General features: G+C 43.3%; 1 long non-coding RNA gene across 1 annotated transcript; it reads right to left on the reverse strand.

Annotated features, from left to right (window-relative positions):
* Window positions 1–690: 690 nt before the first annotated feature.
* LOC132394234 (uncharacterized) lies at window positions 691–6541 on the reverse strand. Its single transcript, XR_009512227.1, has 3 exons — window positions 3221–6541; window positions 1531–1683; window positions 691–1084 (listed from the first exon to the last, which is right to left on the reverse strand). It is a non-coding gene; the product is annotated as an uncharacterized LOC132394234 (long non-coding RNA).
* Window positions 6542–7080: the final 539 nt, after the last annotated feature.

Consider the following 7080-nt stretch of genomic DNA (forward strand, 5'->3'; position numbering starts at 1 on the left):
AAAAACCCATTAGGTGTTCAACCCCGGAGCCATGCGTCATACAAAAAACCCATGAGGTGTTCAACCCCGGAGCCATGCGTCGTACAAAAAAACCCATTAGGTGTTCAACCCTGGAGCCATGCGTCATACAAAAAACCCATGAGGTGTTCAACCCCGGAGCCGTGCGTCGTACAAAAAAACCCATTAGGTGTTCAACCCCGGAGCCGTGCGTCAAACAAAAAAACCCATTAGGTGTTCAACCCCGGAGCCGTGCGTCGTACAAAAAAACCCATTAGGTGTTCAACCCCGGAGCCGTGCGTCATACAAAAAAACCCAGTAGGTGTTCAACCCCGGAGCCGTGCGTCGTACAAAAAAACCCATTAGGTGTTCAACCCCGGAGCCATGCGTCATACAAAAAACACATTAGGTGTTCAACCCCGGAGCCATGCGGCATACAAAAAACCCATTAGGTGTTCAACCCCGGAGCCATGCGTCGTACAAAAAACCCATTAGGTGTTCAACCCCGGAGCCATGCGTCATACAAAAAACCCATTAGGTGTTCAACCCCGGAGCCGTGCGTCATACAAAAAACCCATTAGGTGTTCAACCCCGGAGCCATGCGGCATACAAAAAACCCATTAGGTGTTCAACCCCGGAGCCATGCGTCATACAAAAAACCCATTAGGTGTTCAACCCCGGAGCCGTGCGTCATACAAAAAACCCATTAGGTGTTCAACCCCGGAGCCATGCGGCATACAAAAAACCCATTAGGTGTTCAACCCCGGAGCCATGCGTCATACAAAAAACCCATTAGGTGTTCAACCCCGGAGCCATGCGGCATACAAAAAGCTTCTAAAGATAAACATCAAACCACCAGCAAAAAAAATTATACCAGAATTTACAATTAGATCGTGGAGGATATCTATCAATTAACTCAAATGGTAGTAACGAGCAAATGAACCCCATCTTTTCTCAAAATCAAACATAGGTTCGAAGGTTTGGCTTCTAATTTTCTCCAAACTAAGACATGACATCATTTGAGAGAACCATCGTGACAGAGTGGGAGCCGATATGTCCTTCCACTTCAACAGAATGGACCTCCTAGCTATCAATGTAACAAACGCAAGAACATGTTGGTCAGACAAAGAAATACCACGGATATTTTGAGGTATTATTCCAAAGAGCACAGTTAATTTGTTAGGTTGTAAATTAATTTTAAGTGCTTTAGAAATTGTAGAATAAACTGACTTCCAAAACTGTTCCAGTATAGAACAAGACCAAAACATGTGTGTCAGTGCAGCTGTCTCAGTTTTCCATCTATCACAATAACTATCAACATTAGGAAAGATTTTGGACAATCTCTCCTTTGTCAAATAGTAACGATGTGCAATTGAAAATTGAATCAAGGAACGGCTAGCACAAATAGAGGAAGAATTAACCAACTTCAAGATCTGCATCCAGTCCTCCGTTATAATAGTCAAATTAAGTCAAAGTCAAATTGGTAAATGTCACTTAATGATAAACAACCAAGAGTTGGTAAATGTCACTTACAATAATTGAAAATGGACAGAGGTTGTAGTGTTCTCATTCAGGTGTAAGAGAATTCTGAACTAAACACCGAGGTAAACCGTAGTCAATGAAAACAGGATCGCAGTAAGATTAACCGTTTACTGTTCGCTCTTCCACATTAACATATGGTGGAAACTGTTGATAAAACAATACAAAATGTATACAGTATTTGTTTCCTTCTTGATATCACATTTACATTGTAAATACTTGCAAAAGTAAAACTACAACAACTACATTACATTAAATGTACATTGAGGGTGTAACAAGGATGTTAGATGAGGGTAAGACAATAGATGTTGTGTACCTAGATTTTCAGAAGGCATTCGATAAGGTGCCACATAGGAGATTGGTGAGTAAAATCAGAGCTCATGGCATTGGGGGCAGGGTTTCAACATGGATAGAAAACTGGTTGGCAGATAGAAAGCAAAGGGTAGCAGTGAATGGGTGTTTCTCAGACTGGCTGGAGGTGACTAGTGGGGTACCACAGGGCTCTGTATTGGGACCACAGCTCTTTACGATTTATGTCAATGATTTAGATGAGGGCATTGAAAACTATATCAGCAAGTTTGCTGATGATACTAAACTGGGTGGCAGTGTGACATGCGAAGAGGACGTTAGGAGAATAAAGGGAGACTTGGATAGGCTGAGTGAGTGGGCAGATACTTGGCAGATGTCATTCAATGTGAATAAATGTGAAGTTATCCACTTTGGAAGCAGGAACAAGAGGGCAGAGTATTGTCTGAACGGTGTCGAGTTAGGTAAGGGAGAAATGCAAAGAGACCTAGGAGTCCTAGTTCACCAGTCAATGAAGGTGAATGAGCAAGTGCAACAGGCAGTGAAGAGGGTAAATGGAATGTTGGCCTTTGTTACAAGGGGAATTGAATACAAGAGCAAGGATGTTCTTTTGCATTTGTACAGGGCCCTGGTGAGACCACACCTGGAATATTGTGTACAGTTTTGGTCTCCAGGTTTAAGGAAGGACATTCTGGCAATTGAGGAAGTGCAACGTAGATTCACTAGGTTGATTCCTGGGATGGCAGGGCTGTCTTACGCAGAGAGATTGGAGAGATTGGGCTTGTACACGCTGGAATTGAGGAGATTGAGAGGGGATCTGATTGAAACGTTTAAGATAATTAAAGGATTTGATAGGATTGAGGCAGGAAATATGTTCCAGATGTTGGGAGAGTCCAGTACCAGAGGGCATGGATTGAGAATAAGAGGTCAGTTATTTAAAACAGAGTTGACAAAGAGCTTCTTCTCCCAGAGAGTTGTGGAGGTGTGGAATGCACTGCCTCGGAAGATGGTGGAGGCCAATTCTCTGGATGCTTTCAAGAAGGAGCTGGATAGATATCTGATGGATAGGGGAATCAAGGGATATGGGGACAAGGCAGGGACTGGGTATTGATAGTGAATGATCAGCCATGATCTCAGAATGGCGGTGCAGACCCGAGGGGCTGAATGGACTACTTCTGCACCTATTGTCTATTGTCTATTAAAGTGCAACATACAGTCAGAATCTACCTACGCCATTGACTGCTTTAAATACACTTCAACACAAACTATCTGCAACTCTTTAACTAACGAAAACATAAACCTTATCAACCGTCATTACTTTTAACAGAATCAGCGTTAACATTTTAAATTCAACACATCGATTATCTCATGAACTTACGGCGTTGCTTCACTGATGTTTCTAGTGTGTAGAAAGAAAACTTTTCTTGCGCTGATCCTGCACATGTGAGCCCCCTCCTTCCCGTTTCTTCAAACCGATATTTTCCCACAAGACGCGGCGAAACCAGGTGTGACGTCATATATATATGCCACGATATATCACAGACAATGAATTTACTTTAAACAATCTTCACTTTAACTAGAAAATGCTAACGAATTACTAAAGCAAAAATATTATAAACTAAACAAATGCCATAAAGACAACACAGAGGTCTTGCTTTACCTACCTTTAGAATGTATTACTGGGCTGTTAATGTGCGATATATGTCCTTTTGGTTACGCTGGGTTGATAAGAATGAGTGGCCAACTTGAGTAGATTTGAAATTGAAAGCTGTGAAACAGTTTTACTTAACCTCGTTATTGGGAGCTGCTCTACCTATACAATTAGCTAAAGTTGCTGATTTAAATTTATACCCTGTGATTAAGTATTCTTTACAAATTTGGCTCCAGTTCTGTAATATTTTTAATCTAAAAAAATTTAAACTTTGTAGTTTAATTTATCGAAACTATTTATTAAGCCTTCTTTCAGTGATCCAATTTTTCTATTTTGGAAAAATGAAGGTATTAATTCTTTTCTGGATCTAGTTAAAGAAGATAGACTGATGTCTTTTGAACAATTAGTTGATAAATACACTTTCATATTCATACTGGCAATACCTTCAAGTTAGACAATTCTTACAAAAATATTTAAGTAATTTTCCTTGCATATTAGAGGCCAACCTGTTAAATATTATTGTGAGTAGTATTATTGTGAGTAGTATTATTGTGATGAAGGATTCCATTGGAAGAATTTATAATTTATTATTACAATGGGATAAGTGCCCTTTCTTTAAGGTTAAACAAGATTGGGAAAAGGAACTCACTTAATTTCCTGTGTCACACAGGAAGCGTTGCCTAGAAGTGTGTCCATAATGAACAGTAGATGCCCCTGGCAGCTGGAACCCATGGTGTAAACAGACTCCTGACATCCCAATGTGCTGGCACTATCAAAGCTGCAAGATGGTGGTTCCTAGCATTTGTGCCAAAGCAACCAAGGTAAGATCACAGACCCGGCATGGTCTGTTTTGCAGCCACAGGCATCCTTGTGTTGGGGGCCTTGCTGACCAGCTTATTGAGGTGGAGAAAGGAGGAGGAATTATGCACTACTTCCTGCTGAGTGTAGACTATCAACTATTTAACTAGCTCCTTATAGTTATTCACAGGTGCATTAGTGAGGGCTATGCAAACTTGATCAGGCATTTGCTGCAATGAAGAGACTTAACAAAATAAAACAAGGATGGTGATTTCCGAGGAGAGACAGCATGTGGTCCATTGGCTCTGAAGGCATCACTGAGACTGGGTAAGGAGAGAAACTGTTTGGTGCGCTCAGACCCTGATAGTCCAAAACTCTGTAAAAAGTAAAATTCAGCAATTGATATTTATCGTGTTCGGGTGGGTGTTCACGTAGACTCATTACTCTCGCAGCTGTGAAACTGCTGAGCAACGCTACCAATCAGGTATTGTCAGCGGAGATTTCTCGCGGAGCAAACTGGGGCTCAGCTTGTACAAACCAAGCAATGGCATTTTGCTCCCAAAACTCCAGCAGTTTAAAAGTGACTGTATTGGCTGACATAGTCAATAACTCTGGAATCAATCTAGAGCAGAGTTTCGCAACTGAAGTTCCATGGAACCCTAAGGTTCTGCGAGAGATTGCTCAGGGTTCCATGAGAGATTGTGATTTTAAAAAAAACATGGTTTTTATGAATGCATGACTCATGATGCCAGCACTTACAGTAATGGGCCGTGACCGAGCAGACCCGTTAGCAATCTCGTTGGAGGTCTCTCAGCCCAGTATGGTAACACGCAGTAGGACCATGTTTATTTGGTTGAGTCCATTCTTAGTTTTTGATGCGAAATAGGGGAAGCTGTTGATAATTAATGAGCTCTGTATTGCATGGAGGGTAAGATGATAGGCTGATAACTACTATTTTCCAAGCATTGAATTTTTATTTTATTAATCCCTGTATTTTCCAGACGTCTGATGTGTCAATGTGGTGATTGTTGAATTCCAATCTTCTGAGTCATTTCACTGCACTAGTACAGCAACAGATACAAAAAAGTCTGTCTTTACAATGAAAGCAACTTATCATTGGTTTTTACGTGGCCTGGTGATCCACATTGTCCTATTCCATTGTGCCTAGTCTGTAGCAAGCAACTTTCAAATGCAGCAATGGCCCCAGCAAAATTGAAAAGACACAACTACAAATCGTAGCTTTGAAGATGCAGAAACTAGCCGAATTAGCAGACATTTTTCATCATATGAACCAGTTGAACAAATCTCTGCAAGGCCCTGGAGAAAATGTTTTGACTTCAAGTGACAAGATTCTTGGATCCAAAAGCAAACTGAATCTTTGAAAAAATCATGTTGCAAAATGTTGGAGAAGGAAGTTGGAGGATCAGAACGGGAGTGCGGTGGGAGCCATTTTGATTTTTTTCTTATTCTCATCGGAGTTGAGAGAGGCGGGACCGCGCAGGCGTGTGACGTCGGGCAGTGAAGCGGGGAAGCTTTTAAAAGGACACAGCCTTAAACAGCAGGCAGCGGAGCGAGCCAGGAGCGGAGTGAGGGCTTAAGGGCTTTGGCTGAACGGGCTTAGGCGGAAGCCGGTGAGGCAAGGTAGGTTCAGGTTTCAGTTTTTCCTGTTATTTGAGGAAAGGGGGAATTATGATTGTGAGGGCAGCTTGTTGTTCTCGGTGTCAGATGTGGGAGGTCCTGGAGTCTCCTAGCCTCCTAGATGTCCACATCTGTGCCAGGTGCGCAGAGCTGCAGCTCCTAAGGGACCATGTTAGGGAACTGAAGCTGCAGCTCAATGACCCTCGTCTGGTCAGGGAGAGTGAGGAGTTGATAAAGTGGAGTTACAGGCAGGTGGTCACACCAGGACCACTGGAGGCAGACAGGTGGGTCACGGTTAGGAGAGGGAAGGGGAAGAGTCAGGTACCAGAGAGTACCCCAGGGGCTGTACCCCTTGACAATAAGTACTCCTGTTTGAGTACTGTTGGGGGGGACAGCCTACCTGGGGGAACCAACAGTGGCCGTGCCTCCGACACAGAGTCCGGCCCTGTAGCTCAGAAGGGTAGGGAAAGGAAGAGGAAGGTAGTAGTAATAGGGGAATCGATAGTTAGGGGGTCTGGTAGGCGATTCTGTGGACGCAGTCAGGAGACCCGGATGGTAGTTTGCCTCCCTGGTGCCAGGGTCCGGGATGTTTCTGATCACGTCCAAGATATCCTGCAGTGGGAGGGTGAGGAGCTAGAGGTCGTGGTACATATAGGTACCAATAACATAGGTAGGAAAAGGGAAGAGGTCCTGAAGGGAGAATATAGGGAGTTAGGAAAGCAGTTGAGAAGAAGGACCGCAAAGGTGGTAATCTCGGGATTACTGCCTGTGCCACGCGACAGTGAGAGTAGGAATGGAATGAGGTGGAGGATAAATGTGTGACTGAAGGATTGGAGCAGGGGGCAGGGATTCAAGTTTCTGGATCATTGGGACCTCTTGAGGCAGGTGTGACTTGTACAAAAAGGACGGGTTACACTTGAATCCTAGGGGGTCCAATATCCTGGCGGGAAGGTTTAATAGAGCTGTTAGGGAGGGTTTAAACTAATTTGGCTGGGGGATGGGAACCGGAATGATGGAGCGGAGGAGAGGGAAAACAGAAATAGATCTAAGGTAGTGAGCAGTAAGGAGGCCAGGAAGGACAGGCAGGTGATGGAGCAAATTTGCAGCCATTGGGATGAGTTGCAGTGCAATAAAGTTGCAGTGCAATCAAT

The sequence above is a fragment of the Hypanus sabinus genome, chromosome 5, assembly GCF_030144855.1.
Source record: "Hypanus sabinus isolate sHypSab1 chromosome 5, sHypSab1.hap1, whole genome shotgun sequence".
Classification (NCBI taxonomy): Eukaryota; Metazoa; Chordata; class Chondrichthyes; order Myliobatiformes; family Dasyatidae; genus Hypanus; species Hypanus sabinus.